General features: G+C 43.8%; 2 pseudogenes; both read left to right on the top strand.

Annotated features, from left to right (window-relative positions):
- The first annotated feature begins 5,086 nt into the window (after positions 1–5,086).
- Positions 5,087–6,647, top strand: LOC149133741 (small subunit ribosomal RNA; annotated as a pseudogene).
- Positions 6,648–7,645: 998 nt separating this feature from the next.
- Positions 7,646–9,762, top strand: LOC149133740 (large subunit ribosomal RNA; annotated as a pseudogene).
- Positions 9,763–20,972: the final 11,210 nt, after the last annotated feature.

The following is a 20,972-nucleotide window of genomic DNA, read 5'->3' as shown; positions in this document are numbered from 1 at the left end:
TTTTCTCTGAGTAGAAGAGCTTTGTCAAACTTATTTTTCTTTTTAAATCTGGTATTTATTTTAATTGCTCTCTTTTTTCAGAGCACTAAGTTATAGGGATGTAAACCAACCAACACCAGTTGTCCTGCAGACAGACACACACACACACAAACACACACATATACACACACACACACACAAGCACGCACACACACATCCTCATAATTTAATGTCCGTTTTTCCATGATAGCATGGGTAGTACAGAATTTGTTGAGGCAAATCTTCTGTGGCTGGGTGCCCTTCCTGTCACCATCACTCACCTGTTTCTAAGCTAGGTAATATTTCCCCTTGGCCAGACATGTTTCCCGTGGAAGACTGGAAATAACCAATATTGTACAACGACGATGCTCATTTACAACCATCACGTGATGTCAAGACAAGGGTACTCAAACATACATTTATACAATGGACTTCTTCTAGCTTCCATCTGCCAAATTCACTCACAAGTCAGCTTGGGGCTATAGTAGATGACACATGAGGCCCACGGGGTGGGGGGACTGAACTCATAACTATCATCATCATCATCATTTAACGTCTGTTGTCCATGCTGGTATGGGTTGGATGGTCTAACCAGGGCTAGTAAGCTGGAAGGTTGCACCAGACTCCAGTCTGATTTGGCATGGTTTTCTACGGCTGGATGCCGTTCCTAATGCCAACCACTCTGAGAGTGTAATGTGTACTTTTACATGCTACCAGCATGGGCACGATTTGCGTGACACCAGCATCTGTCAAGACTATCTATATAGTTTCAAAATGGGCACCTTAACGACACAGCCATACCTGCACCTGAGGAATTTTTATAATGATAATGTTAATTATAATGATATTGGTGCCATGTAAAAAGCACTGGTGCAGGTGCTGCATAAAAAGCACCAGTGCTAGTGCCACATAAAATGTATTGGTGCTGGTGCCATGTAAAAAGCACCCAGTCCACTCTGTAAAATGGTTGGCATTAGGAAGAGCATCCAGCCATAGAAACCAAGCCAAAACAGACTATGGAACCTGGTGTGGATCCTGGCCTCACCAGCTCCTCTCAAACTATCCAACCCATGCCAGCATGGAAAACAGACGTAAAAGGATGATGATGTTGTTGATGATGATTAAATACAAAGTCCACACACTACTCAATTTTACGATCTTATGGCAATGTCAGAGTATTATATAGTTGCTTAAATTCTTAAAAATACATTAACTTGCTTCATGGTTATATGTGCAAGCATGGCTGTGTGGTAATAAGCTTGCTTTCAAACCACATGGTTTTGGGTTCAGTTCTACTGTGGAGTACCTTGGGTAATTTTCTTCTACTATAGCCTTAGGCCTTCTGATTGGATATGTTAGACAGAAACTGAAAGAAGCTCATTGGGTGTATATATTTATAGGTGTGTGTGTGTCCTCGTGTTTGTGTTTGTACCCCACAAATGCTTGACAACTGGTGTTGGTTTGTTTATGTTCTTGTAACTTAGCAGATTGATAAAAGAGACCAATACAATTAGTACCAGGTTTTAAAAATAAGTACTGGAGTTGATCTATTTTATTAAGACCATCAAAGCAGTGCCCCAGCATGGCTGCAGTCCAGTGACTGAAATGAGCAAAAATTAACAAAAGAAAAAAACCCCTCATATTTTGTCAATCAGTGAAAAAAAAAATTTCTTTGTTTTTGTTTTATTTCCTTATTTTGAAATGGAAAATGATCTGAGATTTCCCCATAGCCAATTGATAGTTCATCCCATGTCTCAAAGTTGTGATGCTCAGCACATTGTAATTCCCTATAATTGCTGCTAGCTGGCATTGCATAAAGTTTAAAGCAGTATTAATACACTTGTAGATCAAAGTCAGAATTCTTAAGTCAGTTATGTATTTCATAAAACAGCACTGGTGAGGTACCAAGTACTCACAAAACAAAACCCTCCAACTGAGTTGAGTATAGCACTGAGAGATGAATGGGCTTACTTTAGTCATGAATGACCATGGGATTGCACCTAGAAAGTTCTCCTCCAAGGCACAAGTTCGGGCAAGGTTGTTTATGGAAGACCAACAGTCACTCATGCACACCAGTCACCCCTCTCCATGCCACCAGTGTTATCCAAAGGAAAGGCAAAGGCTGATACAGCTTGGCACCACAACTCATTTCTGCAGCTGAGTGAACTGAAGCAACATGAAATAAAGTGTCTTGCTCAAGAACACAACACACAGCCCGGTCCAGGAATCAAACTTACTTCCTCGCGATTGTGAGCTTGATGCCCAAACCACTGAGTCATGTGCCTTCACATGTGTGTTAAAAGATATATTCTAGATACATGTTTATGTGTATTTGTGATTACATGTAAGCATCCTTGTATTTATGAATGCATGTGTGGCTATTTAGTGGTTAGGGTATTCAGCTCACGATCATGGGTTTCATACCTGGTGGCATGTAGTATCCTTGAGCAAGACACTTTATTTCACATTGCTTGGCTCTACTCAGCTAGTAAAAATGAGTTGTAGCTGTATTTCAAAAGACCAGCCTCATCACATTCTGTGTCATGCTGAACCTTCCTGAGAACTATGTTAAGAGTATGTGCTCAATCACTTGCATGTTAATTTCACGAGTAGGCTCTTCTGTTGATTGGATCAACTGGAATCCTCATCATCATAACAGACAGAGTGCCTGTTTATTTTGTTTTGCTTTTTTACATGCAAAACTGTTTCAGTTCCATATAATACTTCATTTATATATTACAACACATTCACTTACACATTAAGAACTTTTGCAACATGAGACAACCCTTGGATCTATAAGGCAAACTTCCTTAAAGTAATCCAGATTTAAACTTTTCATCAAAATATCATGTTAGTCTATATTCTAAACATCAGTGCCAAAGCTTGAAATCATTATTATCATTATCATTATTATTATTAATAGAGTGACAAGCTGGCTGAGTCATTAGCATGTTAAGTAAAATGCTTAGCAGCATTTTGACTGTCTTTACGTTCTGAGTTCAAATTCTGCTGAAGTCAGTTTTGCCTTTCATTCTTTTGAAGTTGATAAATTAAGTACCAGTGAAACACTGGGGCTGATGTAATTGATTAGTCCCCTCCCCACCAAATTTCAGGCCTTGTACCTATTGTAGAAAGGATTATTATTATTAAGGTGCAAGCTGGCAGAATAATTGGCAATTGGAGAAAATATTTGATGGCATTCCGGTTTTATGAGTTCAAATTCCACCACTGGGGTTGAAATTTACCTGTCTTCATTTCAGGGCCAATAATATAAAGCTCCAGTTGTGGACTGGGGTCAATGTAATCAACTTTCCCCTTCTGTGAAAATTGTTGACCTTGCGCCAAAACTAGAAAGAATTTATTAAGGCTGGAGCTGGCGGAATCATTAGCATACTGGACAAAATGCCTAGCAGTATTTTGTCCATCTTTATGTTCTGAGTTCAAGTTCTGCTGAGGCATCAATAAAATAAGTCTCAGTTGAGCACTGGGTCAATGTAGTTGATTAGCCTCTACCCCAAATTTCAGGCTCTGTGCCTATGGAAGAAAGTATTATTACCGGATGTGGCGGTATTGTTTTCAGTCATGGACAAGATGTCTCAAGAACCACTGGATGGATTCGAATGAAACTTTTAAGGATGTTTGACTTTGTGACTGGCATGGACTGATTAGATTGTAGGATTGAACTGGTAGCAAACAAGGATTCTGGATTATTTGTTATATTTACTTTACATAAAGTATTACAATCTTACATTGACTTTCAAGTCTTTCTCCGATTATCTCCCTTGAAAGCATGCTTATGGTTTCCATGTAAGTTATGGTGGAATTGCTGTTTCCAAAATTTTATTTTCATTTCTCTATTATTAATTTTACTCGCATCTCTATCTTAGTAGAAAATGATGGATAAAGAAATCAAACTACATAAACAGACGGCAACAAAACCGTTCAGAAATTAAATAACACTGACATATTCAGTAACGATAATAAATTTAATTTATCCTCATCAATTTTTAGTTTTACCAATTTTGAATATATCACTCCTGTTTAAAACCTTTTACCCACTTGATAATTGCATTTCTAGTTCTACCTTAAAGGAAGCTTTACTTCTTGGACGCACATTTTTGTGCACAACGATGTTGTTAAACACCCGTTAACAGCACCATATGCAGGTCCTTTTCATTTTCTTTCCTGTGCAGATAAATTTTTCACTATAGACCTTAATGGTTATAAAGACACTATGTCAGTGGATAGACTAAAAAAAAGCCTTCATAGAGAAAACTGTCCCTGTTCCCACTGCAGATGACACACACACAGCATTAAAAATGGGCCACACACCCATATTCCATGACTACCATTGGAATCGATCAGGTACCAGACAAGGACTCTGGATTATTTTTCCATTTTTTTTACTTAATTTTTGAGAGCGGTTGGTTTCATTTTTAGTATTTTCGTTTGTAAGAGCAGTTGAGTTTATTTCAGAAATTTTCATTTTAAAAATCATCTCCGGCTAATCATTGAGAGGACATTCTTTTCTAGGCACAAGACCTGAAATTTTGGGAGAGGGGGCCAGTCGATTAGATCGACCCCAGTATGCAACTGCCTCTTAATTTATCGACCCCAAAAGGATGAAAGGCAAAGGCGGGGGATGGATGAGAAGCAGGCCGAGCGAGTCGTGGCAGCGATTGGAAGCCGAGCAAAGCGGCGGCAGACGCATCGGCGGCGGAGTTCCGCCGGCGAACCGCCGGTGCGATCGAAAGGCCGACGTCTCGGCCGCGATACGAGCCGCGAGTATGTGTGTCCGTGTGTTACGCACACCAAGAGAGGCTCGAGACGCGCGGGCGAGAAGAAACAGCAGCAGCAGGTCGAGAAGGAAGCCGGCGGATTAGGACGCGTACATACGTACGAACGGCCGCCGCCTCCGAGCGCTCGTCCGGTCGACTCGGCGGTGGCCGATTCAGCCTCCTCGCTCGTTTGTTCTCGCGCGGCGGCGACGGCAGTGGGCGTCGTCTCGGCGTTCCGCGCTCGCGACTGCGTCCCCCTTCCGCTCGCCGATCGACGACGACGACGATACCTGGTTGATCCTGCCAGTAGTCATATGCTTGTCTCAAAGCTTAAGCCATGCAAGTGTAAGTTCATGCCGTAAACGAATGATGAAACCGCGAATGGCTCAGGAACCGGAACTAATCCTCGGGACCGTATTCCTCACTGCAAGGAGAGTGGATAACTGGCAATTCTAGAGCTAATACATGCAACCGAAGCCGCGATCGCAGGTCGCACCCGGGCGTCGGGCCGAAAAACGGCTTCCGGCAGCCGCCGCTGCGTCTCCGCGCGCTCGGCCGGTCCGGGGCTGCGCACCTGCGCCAGTTCCCGCCGGTCGCGACGATACGGTCGGCCTTCCGCATTGGTCGCGGCGCAAATATTAGACTGAGACCGACGCGTGCGGGCCGTCGCAGCAGCCGCCTCGCTCCGCGCGCGGGTCGAGACATGCGGCGGCTTCACGCCCCTTCGATTTTGGTGACTCTGGATAACTGTCAGTACGATCGCACGGGCTAGTATCGACTAGCCTTCGCGCGACGGGTCCCCCGCGAGTCTGCCCAATCAACTGTCGACAGCCCGGTAAGTGCCGACCATGGTGGCAACGGGTAACGGGGAATCAGGGTTCGATTCCGGAGAGGGAGCATGCGAAACGGCTACCACATCCAAGGAAGGCAGCAGGTGCGCAAATTACCCACTCCCGACACGGGGAGGTAGTGACGAAAAATAACGACGCGGGACTCTGTCGAGGCCCCGCGATCGGAATGAGTACACTTCAAATCCGTTAACGAGGATCGACCAGAGGGCAAGTCTGGTGCCAGCAGCCGCGGTAATTCCAGCTCCGGTAGCGTATATTAAAATTGTTGCGTTTGAAAAGCTCGTAGTCGGAATTCGGGTCTCGAAAACGTGGTCTAGCACGTTCGAGGCGACGGCGCCGTCGCGGGCGCGTCCACTTCGGTCGTCCGTTCGCATTCCTGGCCCTATTCGCCAGTGCGTGCGCGGTCGGGCCGTGGAGCTCTGCGCGCATCGTCGCTGCGTCGGCCGCCTTTACCGGCGTCGCCGTCGCCGCTGCTGCCGGTTCGCGGTCAGGGGGGAACAAACGGGGCAGGCGTCGTCGGGCGTTTTCGTCGCACGCGTTGCGGTAGCGCGTCCACCTCCCGGTCGTTTCGGCCCGCACGGTTCCTCCGAGGGTGCTCTTCGCCGAGTGTCCGAGGCGGCCGGTACGTTCACTGTGAAAAAATTAGAGTGCTCAGAGCGAGCCCCGCCGGCTTGCATACGAAAAGCATGGAATGATGGAAAATGGCCGCGTCCACGCGTCATCCGTCGGTCTCCGTTCACGACGAAGCAATGATCGAAGGGATCGATCGGGGCCACTCGTATTGCGACGTTAGAGGTGAAATTCTTGGATCGTCGCAAGACGCACTGCAGCGACGGCGTGTGGCAAGCACGTTTTCCTCGATCAAGAGCGAAAGTCGGTGGTTCGAAGACGATCAGATACTGTCGTAGTTCCGACCGTAAACGATGCCGACTGGCGCTCCGCCGGCGTTCGCTTCGATGACACGGCGGGGAGCCTGCGCGGGAAACCATAGTCGGTTCCGGGGGGAGTATGGTTGCAAAACAGAAACTTAAAGGAATTGACGGAAGGGCACCACCAGGAGTGGAGCCTGCGGCTTAATTTGACTCAACACGGGAAAACTCACCCGGTCCGGACACCGGTAGGATTGACAGATCGATAGCTCTTTCTCGATTCGGTGGGTGGTGGTGCATGGCTGTTCTTAGTTGGTGGAGCGATCCGTCTGGTTGATTCCGATAACGAACGAGACTCCGGCCTGCTAACGGAAGCCGTCGTCGGTAGCTCCGCGCCCTATACTTGCCGTTACCGCCACTCTCCTTCGCGTCCGGCGCTGCGGCCGCGTCCGGCTGCCGTCCTCCCTCACGGGGGGGGGGTCGCGGCGTGGTTGCGGCATCGGTTGCGGAACGGCGTCGGTTGCGGAGCGGCGGCGGTGACCCGGTCGGCTCGGCCCGCCGTCACACCCGGGCCACTCGGTTGGCGAACGCAGCGCTTCTTAGAGGGACGGGCGGCAGAAAGCCGCACGAAGCGGAGCGATAACAGGTCTGTGATGCCCTTAGATGTCCGGGGCCGCACGCGCGCTACACTGGATGTATCAGCGGGCGCGTCCCTCTCGGCCCGAGAGGGTCGGAAAATCTCTGAACCACCTCCCGTGATAGGGATCGGAACCAACCCCGTCGTCGGCGCGTTCTCTGATGGCCCGAATCGCGTGCGGCCGACACGACACGCTACGGAGCCCCGACAGCTGCAGCAGCAGGAAACGAAAACGAAAACGAAAAACGCCCGGTCTGTCCACGCCCACCACATCCGCCGTTCGTACGCACTCTTCTTCCTCGCCCGTTCCTGCCTGCCTGCCGCCCTCGCCGTCGTTTCCTCCGTGGCCGCCGCCGTCTTCGGTCGGCGTTCGCTCTAGAGATCTAGTTGCGAGCGTTCGTGCCGGCCGACGTCGACGACGAATCGAACGCGGCTTGCCGCTGCTGCAGCGACGTCTCCACGCTGATGATGCCCTCGACTCGAACGAGACTACCCGCCGAACTTAAGCATATCACTAAGCGGAGGAAAAGAAACCAACCGGGATTCCCTAAGTAACGGCGAGTGAACCGGGAGAAGCCCAACGCCGAATCTCGTCGGCCGCGCCGGTCGTCGAGAGCTGTGACGCAAGGGTCGTACACGGTCGATCGTTTCGCCCGGCTAGGTTCGGAGTCCCCTCGATCGGGGCTGCCCAGAGCGGGTGCCAAGCCCATTCGGAGCCGGCGGTGATCGGCGGTGCTCTTTTCGGCCCGATTTCCGGGGCGCCGGCATCGGACGCACTTCCCCTCCGATCCGTCGTCGCGACCCGCTCCCGTCGGGCCGGTAGGCACGCAGCGTCCGCAGGTCGCAGATGTGTGTCCCGGCGTCCAGAACCCGTCCGCGGGGACCGGCGTCGGGACCCACGCGCTTCTCTCGACCGGGCCCGTCGCTCCACGAAAGCGCAGGCACGGCTAACTGACGGAGACGGGCTAACGCACCTCGTCCTCAGCAAGCACGACGCAGCGAGTCGCGAAAGCGATGCAGCCGCCCGCCCTTCCTTCGCTCGCGAAGAGGCGGGAACGTCCGCAAAGCCGCCCGCTGCCGCCGGTCAGCGACGAGCTTCGGCAACCTACCCGACCCGTCTTGAAACACGGACTGAGGAGTTCCAGTCGACTGCGAGTCGTTGGAGCCTTTCACTTCGCGAACTCCGACGGCACAGCGAAAGCGAGAACGTAACACGTCGCCGCTCGGGCCGCTGCCGTCCTCTTCTCGTCGGTGGCGGCTCGCTTTTCATGTGGCGTTTCGAAGCATCGTTCCCGGGTCGGACTCACGCGCGATCCCGCTCCGACTCGGGTGTAGCAGGCGGCCGGGGACCCGAAAGATGGCGATCCACGCTCGGTCGGGACGAAGCCAGAGGAAACTCTGGTGGAAGTCCAAGCGCCTTTGACGTGCAAATCGATCGTCGGAACCGGGTGTAGGGGCGAAAGACCAATCGAGCCGTCTAGTAGCTGGTTCCCTCCGAAGTTTCCCTCAGGATAGCTGGCGCCAGCGGGAGAACGACACACAATTCCGTCCGGTAAAGCGAACGACTGGAGGCCCCGGGGACGTTGACGGCCTCGATCTACTCTTGAACTCGGAACGGGCGAAACGGGCCGCTCCTCTCCCGATCAGAGGCGGCCGTTACGAATTGTTTGTTCTTGCTACGAATGCACTGTGCCAAGTGGGCCACTTTTGGTAAGCAGAACTGGTGATGTGGGATGAACCGAAATCCGGCTAAGGTGCCCTACGCTTCACTCATTAGATCCCCGAAAGGGTGTCGGTCGATATAGACAGCAGGACGGTGGCCACGGGAGTCGGAATCCGCTCAAACAACTTACCTGCCGAATCGACCGGCCCCGAAAATGGATGGCGCTGGAGCGAGCGACCGATGCCGGACCGGCCGGGCGACAGGTTGCGCGATCGCCGGCAAGGCGACTTTCCGATGCCCGGTCGAGTAGGAGGGCGCCGCGGCGTACATTGAAGCCGCGGGCGCGAGCTCGGGTGAAGACGACCGCGGGTGCAGATCTCGGTGGTAGTAGCAAATATTCGAACGAGACCTTCGAAGACCGAAGTGGAGAAGGGTTCCGTGCCAACGGCGGTCGAGCACGGGTCGGTCGGTCCTAAGAAGCGGGCGAAAGCTTCCACAAAGGCGCCGGATCCGACGCGAACGAAACGAAATGAAACGTTAAGTACGAAACGACAGCAACGGCCGGCCTCGCATCGAAAGGGAATCGGGTTAATATTCCCGAACCCGAACACGGGGAGTGCCTGTCCGGTGGCGGGAACGCGGCGCGCTCCTAGCAGCGCGTTCGTCGTCGAAGCCGGTGGCCGGGCGGAGCAGCGGCAACGCAAGCGAGCCCGGAGACGTTGCCGGGAGTCCCGGGAAGAGTTCTCTCTTCTTCGTAAAGGACCGCGTCCGTGGAATCGGCTCGTCCGGAGATACGGATATGGTGCCTGTAGAGCGCCGTGTCTCGGGCGGCGTCTGGTGCGCTCTCGGCGGGCCTGGAAGATCCGGGTCCGTAACGATTCGCAGCTCTCGAGTCGGTCCGTACCCACCATCCGCAGCAGGTCTCCAAGGTGTACAGCCTCTCGTCGATAGCGCCAATGTAGGTAAGGGAAGTCAGCAAAATGGATCCGTACCTTCGGAAGAAGGATTGGCTCCGAGAACCGGGTCCGTCGGGCCGTGTGTGTCGCCGCGCTCTCGAGCGCGCGGTCGCGTCGGGCGCCGGGACACGTCTTCACGCGAAGCAGCGGACCAGTACGGGGCTGTAAGTGTTGGCGTCGGACTCGGCATCCCGGGCGCCTTTCCGGCCATCACCGCGCCGCCTTCCGCGTCGGTGGGCAACCCGCTACGCACCGGTGCGCCTTCGGTCAACGTGGGTCAGCTTCGACGCGCAGTCCCTCCGGTGTCGGGTGACCCCGTCGCGGCGGTCAAAGCGCTCGCGCGGCTTTCTCTCGCGTCGGCATTCCGCGCCTCCCGGCGCGCGGCGGTTTCATATGGGGCGCGCGTCGTCCCGACGATATCGAGCGTGAGTGCGCATGCCGGTCGTCGCCGCGCGAACGCGATCTCTGCCCCTCCGAATTAGTTGCGAACAGCGGGTCGCACCAATCGCGAGCAAGCGGCTGCAGTAACTCTGACACTCTATTATAAGTGCATCGAGCAGTGAGGGAAAACTTGTAAGGTGAGGGAAGCAGGCGAGCGATTAGCAGCGTCGCTAGGAGCGAGCAAAGAGGCAGCGGACGCATATGGGGCGCCCCTACTATGGGTAGTCGTCGATCGGATGGGCATTTCCTCCGACTCGCACCCCAACCGTGGCGGACGGAAAGGCTGGCGGTCGCCCCACCGGTCGCCGCCGCGTACCCGCAGAGTCGATCGGAGCGGCCGAATTCAGAGCGACGCCTAGGTGGCGGAAAGACGGTCGGGCAGCGGAGTTCCGCCGACGAACCGCAGGTGCGATCGAAAGCGCGGTTGTCTCAACGGCGATACCGACCGCGAGTGTGTGTGTCCGTGTGTTACGCACACCAGGAGAGGCTCGAGACGCGCGGACGAGAAGTAACAGCAGCAGCAGGTCGAGAAGGAATCGACGGCCGAGAAGGAAGCCGGCGAGCGATCGAGAGCGATTAGTAGCAAAGAGAAAGAAGCAGACGGTCCATATTTGTTCTGAGTTCAAATCTTGCAAAAATTAATATTGATTTTTCTCCTTCCATGGTCCCTATCCATCTGCTTATTGATGTGATTGATGATGTGCATGGTCAGGAATGATTCAAGTATTAGGCTTGATATGATACATTGTACCTTTCCCATTCAATCTGGAGTATTGTGCCTTTGTTGGAAACATTGATTGAGAGAAAAAGAGGGAAATGCAAGATATATAGAGACAAAGAGAAGAAATAAGGAAAAGGAAAGATGATAAATGGAGGTAAAAAATAACTGAAAGAAGACCAAATGAAACACAAGAAGAAAATGGAGCAAGGCTTGAAGCAGAAGCATTAAGAGTTGCTGAAATATGTTAGGAATAAAACCCATTATTTTTCATGGATTCTTTGCTAGTTATTGAAGAAAGAAGAAGACATGTTTCTAATGTAAATGCTTAGGAGACATTTTTCTAATAGAATGACTTGGTAAAGTTCTCAGGGATGTCTGTTGTATGAAAGCCTAATAGTAAAGCAGATCTTATACTTGATGTAGTAAGCAAAAAAATTTCAATTAATTAGGATTAATTATCTAAATGACTAGTTCTGATTAAATAGACAGAAGAAAAACCCCTAAAATATTGTTTGGCTTAGAATATCAAGTATGCAAGCCTCCATTTTGCTATTAATTTTCCATGCAACATACATTTCTGGTCAGTCTTTTAAGTTATTACACCATTTAATATTCATTCACAAAAACCTGTACCTCTCTTGTCATAAGATCTTTCAGTAACAGTTACACTGTTTTGCTGATAGGTCTAATAATACTGAAATGTGTCCAGAGTTGTCATTGTTCTGCTAAATATCAAGCTCACTACCCACTGTATTCTATATCAATTTGAATTTAAATTTTCTTGATCTACTACATCAAGCGTGCTATGTTTAAAATCATCTTAATTTTATTAGATAAGGCAATTTGTTTGTCCTCTTTTTGTTTACTTTTCATGGACCCAACTTAGGGAGGGGTTGCTCCCCTCAGCAACGAGAAACTTCATTAGCACCCTGTCAACTTTCAAGTTTGCACCAACTCAACCATTGTTTCTTCCAAACATGAAGCATTCTACAAGATGCAGTATAGAACATACATATTAACCATTCAAAAACACAAAGATTGTTAAATTTACTTAAACAATTATCATTTGTTATTTGGTGTCAAGATGTTCATTGCACAAACTGTGAGCTGGTCAACCTTGAGATGCAGTGTTATCTTGTCAGTGATCAGGTCGCTGGGCAACAAAAAATTTGTCACCAAATAATAAATGTTTAAGTTAAGTTAACAGTCTTTGTGTGTTTTTGAATAGCTGGTGTGTCTTCTATGCTGCAATCACAGTGTCTCCAATTGATTCACTTGCATTGCAAGTAGACCTCTGAAATTCTAAGCTTGCTTTGCAATTTCCATTTGTGCCTGTTAACCTTCCTCTGATATTGCTGCACCTCTTATGTGCCCATAGCTTATGCTGGGTACATCTTATCGAGTATTTACCTACACCACGTCCACCTTCCATGCTAGCATGGGTTGGACGATTTGACTGATGGTGCTCCTAGTGCTCCAGTGGCACAGGTGCCAGTCATCGAATTTGGTTCAATCACGATTTCGATTTCACTTGCCCCAACAGGTCTTCGCAAGCCGAGTTTAGTGTCCAATGAAGGAGACAACGTTGGCACGGGTGCCAGTCGTCGAATTTAGTTCGATTTCACTTGCCTCAACAGGTCTTCACAAACAGAGTTTAGTGTCCAATGAAGGAAAGGTATGCATAAGTGGGCTGGCTATACCCCTGGCAGAGGCCTCGGATTATGGTCTCACTTGTCTTGCTGGGTCTTCTCACTCACAGCATATTTCCAAAGGTCTCGGTCACAAGTCATTGCTTCGGTGAGGCCCAATGTTTGAAGGTTGTGCTTCACCACCTCATCACAGGTCTTCCTGGGTCTACCTTTTCCACAAGTTCCCTCCGCTAGGGTGTGGCACTTTTTCACACAACTATCCTCATCCATTCTCGCCACATGACCATACCAGCGCAATCGTCTCTCTTGCACACCACAACTGATGTTTCTTAGGTCCAACTTTTCTCTCAAAGTACTTACACTCTGTCGAGTATGCACATGGACATTACAGATCCATCGGAGCATACTGGCTTCATTCCTTGCAAGCTTATGCATGTCCTCAGCAGTCATGGCCCATGTTTCACTGCCATGTAGCATGGCTGTTCATACACATGCATCATACAGTCTGCCTTTTACTCTGAGTGAGAGGCCCTTTGTCACCAGCAGAAGTAAGAGCTCTCTGAACTTTGCCCAGGCTATTCTTATTCTAGCAGCTACACTTTCAGTGCACCCTCCCCCGTTACTAACTTAGTCACCTAGATAATAGAAGCTATCAACTACTTAGTTTTTCTCCCTGGAATGTGGCAGAAGTTGTTTTCTACACATTTTCAGTGTTAATTGCTCCTGAACATCAGCCACATACAAAAACTGTCTTCCTATATATATATATATATATATATATATATATATATATATATATATATATATATACATGCACACACACACACACACAGTGCTGGTGCCACATAAAAAGTGCTTGTACCAGTGTTATGTAAAAACACCTAGTACACTCTGTAAAGTGGTTGGCATTAGGAAAGGCATCCAGCTGCAGAAACCATGCCACAATAGACATGGAGCCTGAACAGCCCTTCAGCTGGTCAGTTTCTGTCAAACTACCCAACCCATGCCAGCACGGAAAACGTACGTTAAATGATGATGATACAAAAGCATGTGTGTAGACGTCTGCTGAAATCATGACTGGCCATGGGAAATATTACCTTGCTTAGAAACAGAAACAGCATTCAGCCATAGAAAATACACCTCAACAAATTCTGTTTGACCTATACAAGCATGGAGAGATGTTAAATAGTATATATGTATACATATATATTAGTTTTGCAAGGTGTGAAATCATGTGTTGAAACAAATATTGATATACTTTATCACATTATGTAATATTTTGCCAATTAAACACATGCACAATTTAATCTTCACTTCAGCTTTATTATTATTACTATTATTTTAGTTTCTTTGTCAAAGCTCTTTCATCACATATCCTGTGACTTCTTCAGGAACTCTTTATCCCCATCATCATCACCATCATTTAACGTCTATTTTCCATGCTGGCATGGTGTGTGTGTATTTATATATATAAATACATGTATTTTTCACTATCCACTTTTCAAGAATTGTTACACATTAACACAGGCATACATATTTAGGAACATACTGAATACTGAATTATCAAAAATAGAAATGTCTCATACTGGAAATGTTTATTTTTTAAAAAAATTATTTTTTGTCTTTTTTAAATCATTCATATTTTCTGTTAACAGTTTTTATCATGTAATTCAGTGATAGAAATAAAACAAAGCCAATACAAATTTAACTCCTTTTAAGGAAGAAAATTTTCAAGGCATTTTGGCAGTGATACTTAAATATGAACCAAAGTAACTTAACTGTGGATAATAAACTCCACAGGCTTTTTTTGACATTCCTTCCATAAGTCCAACATTTTACTTAATAGATGTGTGAATCACTAATTTTTGATGGCACAGGCTTACAAGTAATTTAATACAGTAATAATTGGAGAAATCTTGTCTCGTATTTAATTCTCCTCGGATCCAATCTTTCAAGATATTTAATCCTTTAGCATTTATATTATTCCGTCAAAGGTAATGTTTATTTATTCACATTGTTTTGAATTAATAATGCATTATCTTGTAGCTTCAAGATTTCAATGATGTGATCGTTTCTTCTTAGAACGACATTGTAAGGTAGGTATGAAAAGCCAGATCTGGCTGATTTGAACATAAAACAGGTAGAATATTTTTGCTGGATATGGTTGGTTTAAATGCTAAAGTGTTAAATATAAATTAAATTATTCTTATTATAGAACTTTTGATTAATCTCTTTTAAAATTCTGCCACTTTTGATGACACAGGTATACTAGTATTTACATAAACTGAAATCTGAGATAATTGAAAATAAAAAGTCTAAAGACTGAAATGCAAACACAAATCAAAAATTTCAATATATACTGAAGTTTTTATTTATCCAAATACAATTTAAAATAAATTAATTTATCCAAATTCAAATTTTCATTCAAACAAATTAGTTTGTGTATGTATGTGTTTTTTTTTTTTTTATTTTGTCTTGAGTTCAAATTACAATTTTAGTTAGAATTTTCTTTTTTCAAGTTCAAGTCACTGGAAATGTGGCTTTTTTTTTCATTTTATCAATCACAAACTCATAAAATAAACACCAGTACTTTGCTGGTTGGAGTCAGCTGCTTATATCTTCTTTTCCCCAATCATCCTCACAATTAATAAGAAACTCTGTATTTTGTGTGCGTGAGTACATGCACCTTTTACAGACTTTCAGAATCCACTAAATCAGGATTTTTTTGTATCAAGAAGTAGGGATAGAGTGTTGACCTATAGCATAAAATTTCCTATCGGGAAGATATGAATTTGGTACCACATGCTAATAAAACATGTTTACAGAGTTGTAACTACTTACAGTACTCAGAATTTGGAGGGAAAAAAAATTAAAATGCTGAATTCAGCATAATAAGAGCACTGGTCTACTGATTAATCTGATGTCCCTGGATGATACAGAATTAGTAAGACTCTTTTGAGGTGAAATTTGAAAGAATCTTTAAAAATCCTTGCCAGGGTATCAGATTAGTGAGCAGGCCAGAGCTCTTATTATGCTGAGATCAGCATTTTGGTTTTCCTCTTTTTTGCCTCTATTTACCAAGCCGTTCTTATTCCCTCAAATCACAGGATGGCAAATTATTTACAATCAGATGGAACAAGCCAGGAACATTATTGCTCCAGTGATCTGATACAAACCACTGACTTCTTGATTGATCATTTGTACCCTCCTGCTGGTTCTGTCTAAAATGTGTTAAACAATACAAATGTGCATGGAATACTCAACCACTTTATAATTCAATGATTCAGTGGTTCTGTTTGAACAACTAGAATGCTTTTCATCAAAATCAGAGACCGATCCATTTACACACAGCATGTCCCTTTACATATTTGTACAAAAACACAAGAATGCTCAACAGTCTTGTGGTAGAGGTGTGTAAATATCTGTGGATAGAATTTTGTGAAGTAACTGGAGAAAGATTAAAAGTGTGTGTGTGAGAGAGAGAGAGAGAGAGAGACAGAGAGAGAGAAAGAGAGAGAGAGACAGAGAGAGAAAAAGAGATTAGTATCAGACCAGTGATCAAAGAAAGGCATTTCAGCTGTGATCTTCCTGTCTTTTATTTTGGCATAGTGTATATTGGACAACATTTACATCCAATGTGTTGCTTTTTTTTTATCATATTATGGCAGGGTGTGATGCAGGGGAGATTTGGCTTGTATTTTAAGGACAAGTCAAGTGACCACATCGAAGCTCCCTCTACCTCTGTTAAAGTGAGAGCATCAATGTGGTGGTGGTGTTGTGGATAATCATCTCAAAACACATTACATATTAACAGTATAATTTATCACATATCAGTCTATAGCAATATTTGCTTGCCTGTTCTTGTTGTTTCAACATTCAAGATAGAAATAAAACAGACATAACTGGCTTTTCTTTTGTAGACTATTTAGTCTAAGGAGGTATAAAAAGAACAGACTGAAGATTAAAGATGAAAATTATGATGAGGATGATAATGATGATGACAGTACGACTGCATATTAGAATTGTACTGTTGTATATATACTGTACAGTCTGTTTGGAATGTATATAGATACAGAAGAAATATTTAGTTATTCATGTATACACACATGCACACACATATATATAATACTCACATTTGGAAGTAAAAATGTGATATATAATTCATTTATATTGAGAAAATAGGTAGTAATGAGTGAGTGATTAACTTCTTATGTGTGTATGTACTTGAGAGTGCAGATAGGAGTAAAAGTACTCAGTACAAGAAATAGAGTTTATTTGTTTAAAGCAAAAATGATTCACTTTACTACGCATTCAGGTTATTCAACTTTATGCATTATATATAAATGAAAAACTTGGAGTAGCAAGAGAGTGAACTTTCAGCATCAAGTGAAGTGTGTGAGTGAAAGAGAGAAGTTTGCTTGGATTACTCTGAGAAAATATACTAATATGCATTATTGTCTAAGTCTAAAAAAAAAAGAAAATTGTACAGAATGTTTCCACAATGTAAAAGGGTGCAAAAAAACATGTTGGTAAATTCTAAGATAGGAGACAGAAAAGCATTTATGAGGATATATTTCTTGCAGCAATATCTGCAGTTAATATTTTGCAGAGCAAATAACAGTCCCTAAGCCAGCTATCTATCCATTTATTCATTCATATATATATATATATATATATATATATATATATATATATATATATATATATATATGTAACTGTTTTGACCAGACTGTTGGATGTTTCTGTACACTGCTGGTCACAATGCTCTTCTCATTATTATACCTTTTGAATGATGCCAACCTGCTGGATAGGCAAGTCAACATTACTCTTGAATGAAAAAACAACAGCAGTCAGCAGAGATAGATAAACATACTGTTTGCATCATCAATGGGGAGATGTATACCTACAAAGAGTTGAACTCAACATTGTTAAGCTAACAACATATCCATCAACACTGTTAAGTTAACAACATATCCATTGCAGGGTTTCTTTAAATTTATATCCGCCAACAGAAATACAGCAATAAACATGGAGAAGGTATTGCTCAGTTAATTGTAGACACTTTGGAAGACTACATCATAGCTCTGAGTGATTGTAGGATGTAATCATATGACAAGGGTGCTGATATTGAAAGTACTAAGATACTGAAATTAAATGTTAATATTTACTGTTGAGTGGGTTGGAGCAATGTGAAATTGTTTTGTTCAAGAACACAGTGCACTTCTGGTTTGGGAATTGAAACCATGGTCTTGTAATTCTAGCACTCTAACCACTAGGCCATGTACCTTTACACACACACACACACACATATATATATACACACATGCATGCATACACATACATATGCAAAGGTGTACAGTGTGCAGTATGATAGGACAAAGACAAAATCAGGAAACTAAACTGAACACAGCAATAAAAAAAGATTTAAGAATGAAGAGAGAAAGGGGAAATGGAATGTTTTAAGACCACCATTTATGAAAAAAACAGGACAATAAAATAATTCATCTCTCAACAAATCACAACATGGTTTTGAATACTTGAGGGATAATATATTGAGTAGTGTTTGATAGCTAGAAGTAGAGGTAGAATAGGATGATTAAAAATAAGAACAGGGACAGAACATAAAAACAAGATGTAGCAATCTTTTGGATTACAAATTGGACAGAAATGTAAATAGTCTAACGACTCAGATAGGACATGAAATGTGCAGGAAGTTTGTGTAAGGAGCGCTAATTCTGCCAATTAATGCCAATGAATAAGACTAGCAGCATTTTCATGTAACTAGGTCTTATGCCCATGTAACTGAGGTCTGCCAATCTCGCAAAACATGTGTACATTATATAAAGCATTAATACTTACTATGTTTACTGTGTTCCTTTTCTATATGTGATGAGCAGATTGCATTCTAGCCTAATCTGGAGTTAAATGGTCTAACCACACTGGGCATAGAAGTTGAGTGTAGAATAGAGCTACTGAATGCACATGTTACCATTTGGTAATGAGTTGGGCCTTTTGATCAGCAGAATGTAAAGATTTTAACTCAACAGTGCAACAGAAAAAGGGAGCAAAACAGGAAGTTAGAAGAGAAGTAATCTGTATTCTGAGAAAAATAACAGCAGTCAGAAGAGATAGATAAACATACTATTTGCATCATCAATGGAGATGTATACCTACAAAAAGTTGAACTCAACACTGTTAAGCTAACAACATATCCATCAAGTTTACAGGGCTGTTGTCAGTACTTAAAAAAAACACTGACTGAACTATTGAGAGGTAAACCATTCAGAAGTGGAAGAATCTGGTCTGCCATAAAAAAAAAATTTAAAAGAAGGTAGGGAAAATCTAATTTTTGGGGCAGTGTTTTATGATGGTACAGAATAAATAAGGAATGAGGAAGGAAAAAAAATGTATTTATTGTTGGAGAATTTCATTCTCTGACAAAGAGTACAGCATGAAATGTAAGACTTTCTTGCTTCCTCATTGCAAACTAATGTAATCCCATTTTAGAACTGTTTATACATGCTAATTACTGAAGCAGGCCACCACTAGCTTCTTTAGGTGCAATGATATCTCAACTGATTAGCATAAATACTCACAGACCATTTCCAGCCTCTGGTTTACAAATGTGCTGTCTCCTGTCTCTGCCTTTTCTACAATTACTACTTCTATGGTGGTCTGCTTTCTGGAGTTTGTTGGTCTTATCTCTCCTTTTGCATTAACCTCTACAATACAGTCCTTCCACCCCAGAACTCCATCTCTGCAGATATTGACCTGTAACAGTTTCAGCAGAACATTAACAACAGCATCAATCTCACCGGTCTCAGAGGACTTGTAAAAGGCTATAGTCTATATTATATTTTACCCCACCAGACCCAGCAAGTAATAAAATACAAAAAAAGTTACTACTAGTTAGGAGGTCAGGGTAGTTGTGAGTTAAGTATGTAGATCAGTGATGACAGACACTGTCATAATACTAATGACTGAATAGGAATTAAATGCTTAATATATCTCCCTGTAGTGGTTCATGGAGAAAATACACAAACGCACATGTTCAGTACAACCTGTCTAAAGCATACAAAAATTGTTTGCCCATTAAGTACAAGCCAGTACTTATCACAGTGGAACTTAATATGTATATAAAACAAGTAAAAATGAACAGTACAAATAAAACATTCTAAGACTATGGTGGTTTATGTCAGTAAAAATTAATCAATAGTAGAGTTATGTTTTTAGTGTATTCAATCTTTCATTCAAACACTGATAAAGTTACATTGTTGCTACTCTGAGTTTCTTGCTTGCAAACATTCAATTGTCATCTGAATGAATGTACAAAAACAAAAGAAAAAAAAAACTGAGATTAGAGATAGTAAATGTACAGCTTCAAATTATATATACAAATACACACATATATTGGCATTGTATAAAGCCACAACAGAAAGGCAATGTATTAGTACTATATTAGTTGATTGTACTGTAAGTCATTAACTTTGCTGAATAGTATTATTGTAGTTAGTCTGTATCAAGTTGAATTACAAATACATTTCTCACATTTTGTTCCATCCTAAGATTAATGTTGTAGCCAAAGCTTACAAATTTATGGAATTCTTTGTAACAATATAAGAACATATTATTAAATAATGTACCTAAGCTGATCTGTAATCCATTTGGTCCTTGGATCAATACCACTGGAAATATCTAATGTTTGTAATTTAGAGGAGTCATTGACCAACAAGTTGTTTACCCCCAGGTCATTTCTGATCCAGCAAGATCAAAAGTATTTCATCCATGACTCTCCTGCCTTTCTTTCACTCTTTCTCACAAAAAGATCAATTTGGCTGTGATTTCTAGCCGGTATAGTTCCAGGCCATTCCTAATTAAGCAGGCCTATGATCACACACATTCCAGCTATGTACATGCCATATTTTTGTATCTCTAAGACACAATCTTATATGCTTTACTGTTTTCTTTTTAATATGGTAGAGTGGTGATTAGAGGGAGATTGGGTTCCTATTTCTAGCACATCTAACACTGAGAGCCTTCATTAGTTTGAAACTGGTGAAGTCAACCAGCTGATACATAACTTCAGTGGTACAACACTTTAATTCATAGAAATAGATAGATACTTTTGGGCAACCCAGTCTGCTGAGCTTTAAGTAGGTACCACATAGTAGTAGTAGTAGTAGTAGTAGTAGTAGTAGTAGTAGTAGTATAACTTAATATGGACTGTAAAGCATCTAATGTAAAGTTTTTTAATCATCCTTAAACTTTTTGCATTTAAACTGGTCATATACAGCCTTTCACACTTATCCTACAATGCCATTATAAAAATAAACAATCACATCATCAAAATCTTGAAGCTACTAGATACTGCATGATTAATTCCAAAACA

This window comes from Octopus bimaculoides, chromosome 10, assembly GCF_046866305.1.
Source record: "Octopus bimaculoides isolate indiv1 chromosome 10, ASM4686630v1, whole genome shotgun sequence".
In the NCBI taxonomy this organism is placed as follows: Eukaryota; Metazoa; Mollusca; class Cephalopoda; order Octopoda; family Octopodidae; genus Octopus; species Octopus bimaculoides.
The sequence above is the reverse complement of the archived record's forward strand: the minus strand, read 5'-3'. Positions and strand labels throughout refer to the sequence as shown.